Source organism: Electrona antarctica, assembly GCF_951216825.1.
Source record: "Electrona antarctica genome assembly, chromosome: 5".
Classification (NCBI taxonomy): Eukaryota; Metazoa; Chordata; class Actinopteri; order Myctophiformes; family Myctophidae; genus Electrona; species Electrona antarctica.
In genome coordinates, this window is record NC_136810.1 from 2,090,447 (window position 1) to 2,106,445 (window position 15,999).

Genomic DNA, 15,999 nt, shown 5'->3' on the forward strand with positions numbered 1-15,999 from the left:
CAAAGGAACACTTTGAGGTAATAATTCAAGTGTATATAATTGGACTATTATGTCTGTCCCTAAAATTGAATTTGAAGCACAAAGTTGTCACAATAATACCCAGCAGGGAACTCCATATAAAATGATAGCAATGACAACCGAACAATATTCCCCTGTTATTGTTGTCATTAGTCAGTTTCTGCTCATGGGAACGTCAGTGGGAAAAACGAATTACACGACAAACAACGACCGTTCCATGAATTTACATTCATTTATGGTTATCAGTCAAGTCTACGCCAAAGACGAGAGAATACAGTGGATGTGCATTTACTGTAGCTACTGTATTAGTATTTAGTACATGTGTTATCTCCACCAGGTGTGTGTGCGCGTGCGTGCGTGCGTGCGTGCGTGCGTGCGTGCGTGCGTGCGTGCGTGCGTGCGTGCGTGCGTGCGTGCGTGCGTGCGTCCGTCCGTGCGTGCGTCTCCGCACGCAGCTAATCTCGCACAGCCTGGAGACCAGACGATTCTGCCAGTGCAGAAGATCCAGACGGTAGATTCGTCACACCATGGGGAGCCAAACTACACCCGGAAGGCATTGGAGTCCATGAGAGCCTGCGGTGACCAGCTCATAAACAAACACCATTTCTGAATGACTGAGACCTTTGTAAGGTAAATCACTTCTGGAAATAACAGAAGACAATATAACACTTTATTGTCTGCTGTGTTGTTTTTCCATGTGTACACTGAGTAATTGTATAGAGGTATCTAAAGAGCATAAAAGTATGTTTCTGAACGTACCAAGTAGAGAGAGACAGCCAAATCTCGCGATACCTCAGAGACAGAAACGATACCTGCCGCTGTTTAGATCCTCAAATAAAATGATATACTGTGCACTCTGTGCACATCAAAGCAAGTGATTAGAAAACAACCTGTGATATGTCTTCTTTTAGATGTCTCTGAGTCATGCATTTGGGTCCAACCAACCTAAATGGTGCCACCCTATACTTTTGAGCACCTCACAGGGACACCAATCTCTGACCCCTTGAGGTGTCCTAACTGCTAGGCACCTCTCATGGACACTAATCAGTAGTAATCACAGAGCTCTAGCAGCCTCCTGGAGTACTATTCCAAGGGGGCACGGTGAAAGGGCCTTTCTGTGTGGAGTTTACATGTTCTCTCCGTGTCCCCTAGGGTAGGTACCCTCACAAAAAACCTGCAGTAATCCTGGTCTCTAAACTGCCTCCCCCTGGCCAGCCGGGGCGCCTGATGGAGGGGAAAGGAACTGGTTGGAATAACGTGTTCCTTCCACGCGCTACGTCCAACCAGGGAAACCCCTGTCTTAGACTTAGACACTCATGCATGAAGGAAGCATGAGTTCAAGTCTGTTGCTCTCCCCCAAAAAAGGAGCACTATTCCATTAACTAAATGTATTCACCAAGAATACATTTAACGTCATATTTATTTTTAGGGGACTTCCGCTTCCTATAAACCGGCCCAGGAACAACTCACCGTCTTCAGACGGTGTCTTGGTTCTCATATCCTCGTATGCGAATGTCATTTCTGTTGATGATTGTGTTGTATCTCGGCTACATTGAAAATGATGGCCTGCCCCTCAACTGTACTCAGAGTTGAAATGAAGGTTATGATGATGATCCCCAGGTTCAAGAGTACCAGACAGTACAGTACAGTACAGTACAGTACAGTACAGTATTTGCATATGTAGGAGTAGGCTTAGCACTAATAACATTAAAAATGCCTTAAACACATGACCCTGTGTTTAAGGACACAGATACGTTATTTTGTCGTTTAGCTTGAGTTATTGAAGAAATAGTTTTAAATTGGCAGCCATTTTATTATGCAAATTAGAATGTTTCGCCTGGGAGCCATGTTTTTTTCAGATTCAGCAGCCTTGTTAAATAGCCTGGTCCCCCACGTTTACCCCAAAATGCCTCTAACATGCACATTTTTCCACCTGACTTTAAGTTGCAGTGTTGCACCAAAGTTTTTTCTCCTCACAAAAGAGGAGGAAAAAAAACAAAGTTTAAAAAAGGCTACCCATGCAGTCCTACACCAAACTGTTAAAAATCAATGTACAGTTCTATTAGAAACATCAAAGAGTGATAGGGGAGCTGGCATTCTGTGGAGTGGAGAGTCTGCCTGAAGCCGAGAGAAAACCGTTTCTTTCAACTCCAGTCTGGAGGGCTGGAACCAATCAGCTCCCTGGAACAACCTACACAATCAACCACTCAATCATTCAATCAGCCAATCACACCTGCAGCAGAACACACACACACAAACACGCACGCACGCACGCACACACGCACGCACGCACGCACGCACGCACGCACGCACGCACGCACGCACACACGCAGGTAGGCATGGCAGCCCTTTTTGGCCTAGCCAGGCTGATTGGGTTTATCAAGACAAAACAGCGAAAAACAGATATATTTTTAATCCCAAATGGAGCCACAAATCTGATCCCATTTGATTTCAAATCTGATTTATAAAGATGTGTCTCAGTCTGGACGCATGCCTGATTTATACTGCATTATACTTCAAGTGTCGCTTACAGAAAAGAGCATCGTAAAGATCAGAGGTTTTCCACTGGTCTCCAGGGAGTGGACGGACGTGCTCAGCTTCCACTGGTCTCCAGGGAGTGGACGGACGTGCTCAGCTTCCACTGGTCTCCAGGGAGTGGACGTGCTCAGCTTCCACTGGTCTCCAGGGAGTGGACGTGCTCAGCTTCCACTGGTCTCCAGGGAGTGGACGTGCTCAGCTTCCACTGGTCTCCAAGGAGTGGACGTGCTCAGCTTCACACCGATCAGTCCACAGAAAGACTGGCAGACGGACACTCAAGGACGAACGGACGTACGTACGTACGTACGGACCAACACCACTGAGAATACGTTGCACTGGGACTTAAAGCAAACAACCTTCTGGGTCCTGTATCGATAAAAAAAACTGCGTTTGCACGTGCACGGGTGCATGGGTGCATGGGTGCATGGGTGCACGGGTGCAAGGGTGCATGGGTGCACGGGTGCATGGGTGAAAGCGTGCGAGCGTGCCCTCTATGTTAATGTTACATGCAGAAGGCTTAATGAATTGCATTTTTAATAATAATGAATTGCATTTTTATAGCGCTTTTCCAAGTGCTCAAAGCGCTTTACAATGGTTCATTCATTCATACATTGGGAGGTGAAGCGGTGAACAGTCGACGCCAGCGTCCTCACTTCCCACATTCACACACCAATGGTGGAAAGCTCACACCAACCGACTCATTGGAGGCGATGTAGGGTTCAGTGTCTTGCCCAAGGACACTTTGACATGTGGACAGGAGGAGCTTGAACTATTGAGCGTCGCAGTCCCGCCCCCTGTCATGACGACGCCAGGCCCAGGAAATGATTCCCAATGCATTTTTCCCACAGACATTTCAAAGAGTATTTATTTAAAGACTGTTACGCCGCGGACAAAGCCAACTCGAGTCGTAACAAATCATGACAATAAACACAATATTTTGGATCAGAAATAAATAATTACAAAGAAGAAAAACCACAAAAAAAGTGTTGTAACCTGCCGTTTTTCTTCTTCTTTCCAATTCTTTTTTTGGCCCAAAAATGATGTTTGTTGTCATGATTTGCCACGACAAGAGTTGGCTTTGTACGAGGCTTAAAAGGTCTTTAAATAAATACACTTTGAAAAGTCTATGAGGAAAATGAACGGAGAGTCATTTCCTGGGCCCTGGTAGGGGGCGGGACTGCGCCGCTCTATAGCTGCGTTCGCCTCCATCGGTCTCTGTCTCGCATATTGAGGGATGAGCCGTCTTCAAGGGATATCCATGCAAGATGAATGACTGTGTTGTTCTGTTCGGCCGGTCTCGGGGAATTGTAATACAAGGAACATTAACCCATACAGACCTGAGGATGATTCTACAAAATAATGTCTTCTAAATCATGACAGTTTTCTGAAAAACCTCACGTTTCTATGTCAGTCGTTCTCAAACATTTTCATGTCAAGGACCCCCAAGATTATATGTAATAGGCCGCCGTCCCCCATCTGAAAATATGACGTTCAAGGGACCCCCCCAGAAGTAAAGATTTGAGTTAAAAACGTTCGCTGTGAAAGAATATATATTCAAAGATTTGCACTACATTTTCACGATTTTTTGAGTGGCATGCAACGACTCCAAGGAACAGCAATTTCCCTATGTCCATCCCTATGTATGTCCCTATGTTTAGAGTACCAACAGGGGGCGCTGTTTGCACCACTCACTTCAGACTGGTCAGATTTTTCAAAAAATAGCAGACCTACAAGCTCGTTGCGCGGCACTCGGTGCCGCGCAACGAGCTTGTAGATCTGCTATTTTTCAATAGCTAAAGCATTACATAATTCTTAAAACACCAACACCGGGTGGTTCCCGCCCAAAATGGGTTAACTGAGTGAAGACGGGCAGAACATCAGCCTCCAGTATACACCACACGTCTCCTCTGAGGAATATGTAACAGGAGAGCAATGATGTCGAGCATTGATCTCCTTGGCCTGCCTTGAGCCAGCTCTCTCTCTCTCTCTCTCTCTCTCTGGCAGGATATGATAACATAACGCAGGTCCACAAACCATGACGGAGACGTTTATGGTTTATCTACACCATAAATCAAAGACGCGAAAGGGACGACGAGAAGGCGACGACGGGGGCAGAAACAAACAGCTTCATTAAACCGTTCTCGACGGGAACCCCTTTTGGTGTTTTAAGCATTGTTATACTTTGGCTACTGAAAAATAGCAGATCTACAAGCTCATAGCGCGGCACCGAGTGCCACGCTACGAGCTTGTAGATCTGCTATTTTTTGAAAAATCGTGAAAATGTGCCTTGAATCATTGAATATATATTATTTCAGAACGTTTTTAACTCAAATCGTTGCTTCTATGGGGGCGTCCCTGAAACGACGTATTTTCAGATGGGGTTCAGCGGCCAATTACATATAATGTTTGGGGTCCTTGAGATGAAATAGTTTGAGAGACACTGACATAGAAACATGGGTTTTTCAGAAAACTGTCAGGATTTAGAAGACATTTTTCTAAGAATCGTACTCAGGTCTAAATGGATTAAATACAAACGTTGCACCCTATGACACCACAGCGAGCAAGGACAGATGAGGACACAGTGTATGAAAGAGAGGAGCGGGGGGGGGATGAGGGGGGTGGGGGGTGGGGGTTCAAGAGAGAGCAAAATGACAAAGGAGAAGCAGCGGTAAAACACTGGTAGAGAGGAGGAGGTGGTGCTGCGGGAGATGCGAAACAGGAGCACGGTGTCATGGTGTGAGTCACAGACCCCCTTCTCAAGTCCTATCCTCTCTGAAGACGCAATCAATCTGGAAGAGAGCTTTAGCCGTCCACAGAAGAGAGGGATTCCAAGCCCCCCCGGGGGGGCCTCTGGCCTTCATCTCTATATTCCCTCTGAAGAACTGAGGCCAGCCCAGTGTGACACCAGAACCAGACCACTGCCACAGAGCATCGACCCCACGTCAAAGAACTCAGCAATGATTCAAACTGGACGCCATTAATTCACATCATGGATACCTCGACAGAAGGTCCTTTTCAGACTCCATCATGGCCCGTAGCACCTACCCTACCCCCTTAGATAGCACTGTATGTAGACTTAGATAGCATTTGATACAGAATGATTGCATGTTATCTAGACATGTAGTCATAGCACTTCATAGTATACATAATGTATAGCATAGTATAGTATATATGTATAGTGTATAGTTTCATATAGATATTCCACTGTTACGTTCTTAGCTTACGCATCATTTCAGGGGCTCCGGAGGAATAGTTTAATTTCACTATTAGTATTTAGAAATTGTATAAGAATGACTGTTCAGGTCAAAGGTTTAACCACTCGGAAGTCAAAGTCAAAGTCGTACGATTCGTCACACACGTTACCGCAGTGAAATTTGTTCTCTGCATTTGACCCATCTCTTGGAGCGGTGAGCTGCAGCCGTGCCGCGCTCGGGAATCATTTGATTAGTAGATTTGAGATTTCGAAAACTAGCCCACGTGTGGCAATGTTTGAAAATGTTTGGATATTTTGGAAACGTTTTGAAAAGGATCTGTAAACATTGGGTTGGGTCCATTTGGACCACTGATTGTGAACCAGAGGATTATGATGAAACGTTCAAGCTCTCAAGCTGCTCCGGTTTGGTTAGTAAAGAGCCATTTTATGAATAGAAATATGATTTCTTTGAACATAATAAGAATTGTGCTATGCTATTTGATTTGATTACCATCATTTGTTATTTTCCAGTTGGTACATAATAGTAATTATCTAACACAGTTTCTTGTTTTGATATGTGATGGCTCGTTAAGTAGGCCTACTTAGAGCGAGCCACTTTACTGTGGAAACTGTAAAGAAAGGGAGAACAACAGTTTTTGATGAGTAGAACAAGAAGTACATGAAGAGTCCATGAGTCTGTTATTAGCTAGGGTCCATGTTTTCTTTGAGTGGCTTTTGAAGCTTTTGAAATGGAGCTATTAAGAAACAACACATAACAATAGTTGTTTTCAGCGCTTGCATAGCCACACTGTATCATTATTTTTATTCTAAAAATTTTATCCCACAATTTTGTAACCCATTTTTCACCCCTGTGTCAATTATCTATTGTGATCCTGGGCTCTACACACCCTCCACCAACCTGGGGAGAGCAACGGACTGGAACTCGTGCTTCCTTCATGCCTGAGTGTCCAAGTTGCTCCTTTACACCTGACAGGGGGGAGTTTCCCTGGTTGGGAAGGAACACGTGGAAGGAACACGTTATTCCAACCAGTTCCTTTCCCCTCCATCAGGCGCCCCGATACTGTATCATTACTAATCACTTTGTAGAATCTGATTATTACACACATACAGTACATTAACCACTGCAGCCCCGTATATATTTAGTCCATTTGAAAATAACTGATCTACAAGCTCACAAGGTCTTTTGGTTGGCAAATGCGGAAGTAGAGCGTTCTTCTGGCCCTAGTGGTAAGAGGAGGGACTACAGGCGGACCCGTGGATTCATGACTGGGAAACCCTGTGCAGCTGGGGGCTTTAACATTGAGCGCTCGGTTGCACTTCCGCATTTGACCACCAAAATGTGGTGGTCAAATGCGGAAGTAGACGTTCTGAGACGGTCCTTCCGGGTGCTTCAAAACGCCACTGAGCAACTTCCACTGACATGAATAGTGGGGGGGGGCGGAGCTTCGCGCCAGATCAGTCTCTATCCTTTTAATACTCTATGGGCAAGATGTGTCGCGTCACCCAGCCCCCCCCCCACCCCACCCACCCCCGCAAATGAATAGCAGGGGGTGGGGCTGTAGCTCCCTGTCCGCACTCTATCCTATATCTCTATGCAGCTCATGTGCATCATCCCCCTGTTCCGTTTGGAAAGTGCAAGCAGTCACAAGGTCGGTGTTACTGAGTGTTAGAATAATTGTCCCTAATCCTGAGGAAAATGCCAAAGATCTGTGCTTGCATGAACGTTTGTGCACTACATACAAACACCTGCGTTCAGTGAAAGGTCCTGGTGTGGCTGAAAATAACACTCACCCTACCGTGAATGTAAAGGTCCTGGTGTCGGTGAGAATAACGCTCACCCTACCGTGAATGTTAGCTGCTGAAGCACCGTTTTTACGTTTATCTTTTTACAGATTACACTGTTAGATGAGCACACTTTCATTCAAATGATTTTAATTGTGTTCACACTTGAAGTGTGAAGTGTCCCATGCTCTGCATATTGAAGTGGTGTGTGTGGGTGGGTAGGGACAAACACCAGAGCAGACGTACGGTGTGGCCTTTTTAAAACACTCACCAGATCCCACCAATACCCTCCTCTTACCAGAGAATAATTACCACAAACAACAGTTAATATTGTGTTCAATGAAATACTGCCGGCTCCAGCAATCTAGAATTGCGATAACAGGGTCTGCATCTGGGAACGTTGACATGCAATGTTTTGGGGTTCAAAGACGTTCCACGTTCTTTGTATCCTTTTGATCTGCAGAATCGTACAGTGCCAATAAAATGTATTCTCTGGTGACCATGCAGGCTGGTGAGTGACCGGCGTCCTTGAAATTAAAAGGTTTTTTGAAGTGGCTTTTAGGATTTGCCACCGCGGTTTCATGAATTTCTACTATCTGGGTGTTTTGGGACGGAAACTGTGGGCCTGGAGGTGACTGCATGGCAGCAGGGCGGCCGGGGGAAACAGCACAGCGGTAATAGAGGGACTGCCCATAATTCCGATATTCCATTACTCCAACTGTGTGGCTTCGCGTGCGGTTAAGGTTAGGGTCGGGATGGGGTTAGTAATGGGGTGAGTCGGACAAACGCAACGTCGAGAAGAAATGACACGGCACCGGCAGGCAGTAGCAGGTTCTACACACCACTCGGTATGGCAGGCTTGTGCCCGGGTGACCCGCCGGCCGCCGGCGCTGCTGGCGACCAGCATGCTGTAAAATGTTGAAATGCAATGTTCTCCAGGTTGCAGAAATGTTTTCTCTCTCTCTCTCTCTCTCTCTCTCTAGGATTCATTTCTTGCTGTATTAAAATGTACTTCTCGTAAGATAAGGCAAAGTATTGCAAGGCAAACCAGATATTTTACCAGAGGCCATCCCCTGATCCCCAACGCACGCACGCACGCACGCACGCACGCACGCACGCACGCACGCACGCACGCACGCACGCACGCACGCACGCACGCACGCACGCACGCAAAAGCCCTTATGGTTGACCGGAGTCCCTCAGGGCTCTATACTAGAGGCCTGTATTTTTTGCTTTAGCAGAAAATTGACTGAGTTTGTCGATCTGCTGTTTTCTGCGAAGGCTTTCCCCACAATAAGAAGAACGCTCATGGGTTTTACAGAAGCAGCGAGTGCATTCTCCGGCTGCCGCCTGCCGCGGGTGTTCCGTAGGGCTGATGTCGCTGCTGGAAAATGCACTCGCTCTCCCTCAGGGTTTAATTATTGTATTGCCATCTACGCTTATAAACGCAGCTATGCTATTGGGACCTATTTATGACAGCTACGCGTATAAGCGTAGACAACCGTTTAATCCATATATGAACACGTCTGTTTACCTTTTAGCATTGCTCCGGGTAGTATAGCCCTCCTCCATCCCCATCAGTGATGCGATTTTTAAATCCAGCTCCGTTGAGCCTCCATTATAACCCGATTTTCAAAGCGCCGTATCTCCAAAGGTTTGAGAGCTGTCCATGGTGCGACGGCCGCGCACCCGACGATCGTAAATCATTTGTGAGTTTGTACCGCATCACTGAGAAAATGTAGCTGGTTGTGTGGGCTAATGCCATTGGTGTTGTTCCCCTTCCGGAGGGCCCCGTGGGCCTGGACTGGCGGCATATGCTGCAGTAACAGCATGCTAACACTAGGGGCAGCAAAGGAGTTATTTAAGTGACTTTAGGAGAGGAGCAGTAGGGAAAAAGAAAGTGCATTACAACTGGAAGCAGGACATGCAGCCTAAATGCTTATTAAATGACTAATGTTGTGAGTGTGGACTGTGGAGGCTTGAGTTCTGAAGGCCGGACGCACTGCAAGCCATGCTTCACGCTACAGCTTTCATCGCCATGTGGGGCGAGAGACGGAGCCCCATGCTTCTCTCCCTCTCTCTCTCTCTCTCTCTGTCTCTCTCTCTGTCTCTCTCTCTGTCTCTCTCTCTGCCTCTCTGCCTCTCTGCCTCTCTCTCTCTCTCTCTCTCTCTCTCTCTCTCTCTCTCTCTCTCATGTGCCTCAAATAATTATGACGTAAATTTGTGGCAACACAAACATTAAATGCCATAATTGACAATGAAGAGAAAATGTATGTAATTTGTAGACGAGCAAATCGGTTAACCAATCACATTAACTTCAGTTGTTCATGAGATGATGATGTGATGATGTTTAATGATAAGAGCGCCCCTCACTTCACACGGGTGTGATTTTTCTTTCTTTTTTGGAAGAGGGTTACTTCACTGCTGTGTCACACAAAAGTGGTAAAAATAGCCAATGCACAATAAGCTCACGATGTGCCTCAGGGATACACAAGGAATACAAATACTAAAACACAATAGCAGCTAAAGTATACAATAGAGCACCGAAGTCTGACGTCAATCCATGGGTTCATGTACTTTGTCATGCAAATCTTTATATTCTTTCAGAGTGAACGTTTTTAGCTCAAATCTTTGCTTCTGGGAGGTGCCTGGATTCTGGAACAACATATTTTCAGATGGGGGTCGGCGGCCAATTAGCCTACATATAATTTTGGGGGGTCCTTGACATGAAAATGTTTGAGAACGACTGACATAGAAACATGTTTTTTTCAGAAAACTGACAAGACATTTGTAGAATCATCCTCAGGTCTAAATGGGTTAACATAAGTCAATACATGAGCAGATCAATGAGAATGAAAGGTTAGATGTATCAGGATCTGAGAGAGTCCATGACATCACTACAGTTTATGAGGCATTTCCATTATCATTGCGGAGCATATTCAACACATCAACGTTCATTAACCCATTTTGGGCGGGAACCCCTTTTGGTATTTTAAAGCATTATGTTTAGCTATTGAAAAATAGCATATCTACAAGCTCATAGCGCGCCACCGAATATATATTATTACAGAGTGAACATTTTAACTCAAATCTTTGCTTCTGGGGAGGTTCCTGGAACAACATATTTTCAGATGGGGGTCGGCGGCCAATTACATATCATTTTTGGGCTCCTTGACATGAAATATTGAGCACCACTGATACAGAAACATAAGGTTTTTCAGGATTTTGAAGACATTCTTTTAATTTCGACGTCAGGCCTAAATTGGTTAATAGATGGGTGAAAGCTCCCCAGACCTCATCATACATTTAGCTTTTTTTCTTCTGAATATAAATGATCCTTTCCAATGCACAACAAGCTCATTTCCCTGAGCCATTAGCTTGCTCATGGCCTCTGAGTATTTTTCCATGTTAGAGCAATTGTGCGCTTTGCTTGGAGTAATGACATGATGTGATAACGTACTTTATTATCAGTTAACACTTTTTTTGTCTTGCGACCCAGCAGCCAAGTATGCAGAACACATATACACACACAGGGCTGGACTGGGACAAAAATTCAGCCAGGTCATTTTCACGTGCATTTGGCCCAGACCGGCCCACCAGTGGCAGCGGTGGCCGAACGGTTTGCGGAGCGGTCTTGATACCGGAAGGTCGCCAGTTCGAATCCCCGGACCGGCACGTTAAAATTACCACCGCTGAAGTGCCCTTGAGCAAGGCATTGAACCCCAACCATGAAATGTTCTATGAGCAGGGCCTGGCTGTAAACAAGCATCTCGAGCTTAGTCCACTTACCCTGGGGAAACAAAGAACTTTGCTTACTTTGCTTTTTACCACAATCAGCGTTGTGACTTTAGGGCTGCAGACAAACATCCATACCAGGTGGTACTACAGTACTGAAGAACACTCATAATAACAGAAGTGAAGAACCAAATGACATGTCTAGAGTTTTGGATTCAATGGTATATCCTTGTATCTATAGCATTCTATACATTATTTGTAAGATCTCACTCCAAAATGCCACAATCTCTCTGCATTCCCACATACAGTGGAAAAAGTGTGCCCTTTGACATGCAGTTAACACAAGTGTCTGGCATATTTTCATTGAACCGATGATTGAACTGAATTTAGCTGGTGTTATATAAGTGCACAAATTAATGCACATCAACCAGTTATATTGAAGCAATCCTAATATAGTATTTGCTGTTTGCCCGTGTACTTTAATATGGCACCCGTCAACCAAGGATATCATCTTGTACAGTGCATCTTCCGTCCAAGCCCTCAATCTATCATTAGAGCTTCCAGATGAATTGGAAACCAGCATGTCCTAATATCACTGACATATATAACCCTAACCTTTACAATAGCAATGATCATATAAATGTATCCATTCCCGAATGAAATGGAGTAGTCAATGCTTGGTTACCAGATGCTCTAAGAAAGTTTCTTAACTGTAAATACTTGAAAAAGTGGCACAGTTGGTAGTGCTGTCGCCTCACAGCTAGAAGGTCCTGGGTTCGATTCCCGCTCGGGGTGCTGTGGGTGCTGGCGGCGTGTTTCCTCCTCCGCGTCATCAGTGCCCATACCCGAGGTGGGGTTGGCGAAAGGGCCTTTCTGTGTGGAGTTTGCATGTTCTCCCCGTGTCCCCTAGGGTAGGTATACCTCACAAAAATATGCATGCAGTAATACTGGTCTCTAAACTGCCTCCCCCTGGCCAGCCGGGGCGCCTGATGGAGGGGAAAGGAACTGGTTGGAATAACGTGTTCCTTCCACGCGCTACGTCCAACCAGGGAAACTCCCCCTGTCAGGTGTAAAGGAGCAACTTGGGCACTCAGGCATGAAGGAAGCATGAGTTCAAGTCCGTTGCTCTTCCCATGTCCCCCATATATGGGGACTAGGTTGGCGGAGGGTCTGTAGAGAGCCCAGGATCACATTAGATAATTGACACAGGGGTGAAAAATGGGTTACAAAATCGTGGGATAAAAATGATTAGATAAAAAGTGGCTATTTTGTATGCGTTTGTTCAAATGTCATCAGATTTCCGTCTTGGAACACTATCTCCTATTTAAGGTCACATTCACACCAGAAAGCTTTACTGCGATTAAAACGAATCCTGCTGCGCATTGTCCGAAAGTTCGCTTTGTTTGGCAGGTGTGAAGGCTCATTCGAATCCTAATGCGCAGCAAAGAACCGCATTCTACTCCGCCCAAAAACGGGGGTTTCGCTTCGCTTCCAATCGCACTTGATTTCGATTCGGTGCAGGTGCACGGGAATGCCGTAGCAAATAAAGGAAATTAAGCAAACTATCATGTGTGGCGGATAAGGAGCTAAACTCAGTTGGAGACGGAGAAGGGATATTCATTTTACGCAGTGCAAAGATGTCCCGTTATCATGTGACGTGGTCAAATAAGGAGACCGAATTAAGCCCTTATCGAAATATGAGGACGAGCACATTAATCTATTGCTTAAGGAAACACATAAAAACACTGCAGTGTACAGAATATTCTGTCTGTCTGTCGTGCGTAAACATGGAGGGCTGTCACTGTGTGGGGATCCGAGTGGAGAGTGGAGACTTTCTTCATCTTGTTTAAATATAAATACAGTACTTCAAAATTAAAACACATGTTTAGCTCAGCATGATCTATAAACTGTATAGCTAACATGGCATATGCATAATAATTGTGATCGGATCATTAAAGGTATATTCAGTGATTTGACTTAATTCAAATATCACTTATGTTTTCTATTTTTCTGGATAATCCTCCCTACTATAGAGTGTGCTGACCATATAAGGAGTTCCTCCCTGTCCCCAGTGAGCCCCTGGGGTAAAAAAACCCCACTAGTTTCAGTTTTGGTGGCGGGTGGCAAAGCCTTCATCCAATCAGGATGAGAGGGGCCTTCCTCCAGTCATGATCGAGTGGGGGCGGGCCTTGGTGCACATGCTGTTGGCCTGTTGCACTTCCCCCCACTGTAGAGTGTGTGCATGTGCACATTTTGTTACCGGGGCGGACTGGGTGGTTTTCCAAATCACCCAAATCACTGAATGCTCCTTTAATGGGACTCCTAACAGTGGCTCGCACGCGCGCACGCACACACACACACACACACACACACAAGTTCACACACACACACACACACACACACACACACACACACACACACACACACACACACACACACACACACACACACACACACACACACACAGTAAGTCCCCGACGACACAATGCATCCGTTACCCTCACTTTACGTGAAAAGTCCTAACTATTACTCGAAGTATATTTTTTAACATCGGCTTTCTGAACACATTGATAAAAGTCCCTGCTACGTTTCCTTGCTGCACCTGACACAGCCAGTGTGAAGGCAAACCGCAGCCAATTAAATATGCAAGAATCCAAATTTTCCGCCCATTCGCATTCGAGTCTACCGAAGTATTAGGTGAGAATGTGACCTTAGTTAAACCTTTACTTTGGGTTTCATTGAAAATGATTCGATGTCTACCCATGCTGGACCTGGCTCAGTGGAAACGTAGTACATTACAGTACGTAGTCCAATAATACCACTGGAAATGTGTGGCATTCTGTCATCATTCTGTAATCTGTCATACATTATGGTAAATATAATAAAGCCCAACGTAATCTGTGTCGTCTATTCCCCCAGATGAAATTAGAACATGCTTTCTTTAGCTTAGTCAAATAAATGTAACAGCAAGAGTAATGGTGTATTTTGAAACCAGTATAGTAGTTTTGGAAGAACATTCATTTTCATTATGTTTATTCGACCCATTAGAGAAATTGGCATATTAGTCCCTCTTTCCAATGAGTCCAATGATTGACTGCAGAATAGGGTCATAATTGACTTGAACCAATTTTCCCACATCAGGAACTATATATTATGCCCAAATATATGAAGCTCTACTGAATTAAACAGAGACGTGTTCTTCCAGGATCCTTTCTTTCATTTTTGTTCAACAGCATGCAAAATACATTTAAAGCCATACTCTGCTTTCTCTTAACCAGCCCTTTAGGGATAGACATTAGAAACATAACTCGTATCAGGTTAACCCATTCCATACATGCTACAGTCGATGTGTACAATTATGAATGTATTTTGTCCAATGTTTCTTTTAAATCTGACAGGAACCAGGTCTAGGGTGACCAGATGTCCCTCTTTGCGTGGGACAGTCCCTCATTTCCAAGACTTTTCAGGCGTCCCACAAAATGACACCCTGTCCCACATTGTGACTGACAGGCAATTGCATCAGTGTTCAAATGCCCTAATTGTTAGTCCCCTAATAGTTGGCCTTCTGTTGTAAAGCTCTCTCATTGTCTCTTCCTGCAAGATGTGTTTTTAAGCCTGTTAAAATAGCATGAAAAAGATTTTAAAACAAAATGTGAGACACCATAGGAGTTTATAATTACTAGCCAATAGGCCTATGGTCGAACATGACATCAAGGCATTTAATAGCAACTCAAGTAGTAAGTTGCTAAGCCGGTACTCCAGTATCGCTTGTGTGGGACAAGTACAATTTACAATTTACAATTTAGGCATTTAGCAGACGCTCTTAATCCAGAGCGACTTACATTAAGCAAGAACAAAAGCATGGGAATACATCTCATATATAAAAAGCATTTATCAAGAAACATGCGTAAGCTAAGAACGTAGCTAGAACATATCTATATAATGACACTGTACATATAAACTATGTAAGGGATAATATCTGGCTAGGTGGTCATTGTCGGGAGATAATTCACCGACAGGGAGTTTAACCACCGAGGCGAAGCCGAGGTGGTTACACTCCCTGAAGGTGAATTATATCCCGACAATGACCACCTAGCCAGATATTATCCCGCTTATTACATGGCTAACTAACATAAATTAATCCATTGATCCAAAACACAACAAAAAAAGTATTCCATAACTTCGCGCTGGCTGAGTCTGCCCAGCTGCAGGGCTGAAGCACTGTCGGAAAACAAGGAAGTGAGTTGATCAAATAGAATCCATTTTCGGGTCCAGCTGCTTCGTCTATTTCTCGCTCAAATGTTTTCAAAAACATTTTTAAGAGCAATGTTTAGCTGTAAATTACATTGTGTGTCAGTAGTGTGTGTGTTTACATGGCTGTTATGTTGGAAACGGCAGTAAATCAAGCGGGCGCAGCCGCGCAGCTGGTGGTGCTCAGAGGGTTTGATTAGGCAGCGGTCATTATACAGCGGAGCGGTCATTATCATGAGATAACTCACCGCTGAATTAAGCGATTGACCAATCAGAATCAAGCATTCAACCAAGCCATGTAATAAACATATATACTATACTATGCTGTACATATATACTATGAAGTGCTATGACTACATACAATGCAATTATTGTGCTGTCTACATAACATGCTATAAGTCTGTATCAAATGCTATCTAAGTCTAAAAAGTGCTGTCTAAGGGGGTAGGGTAAGTGCTATG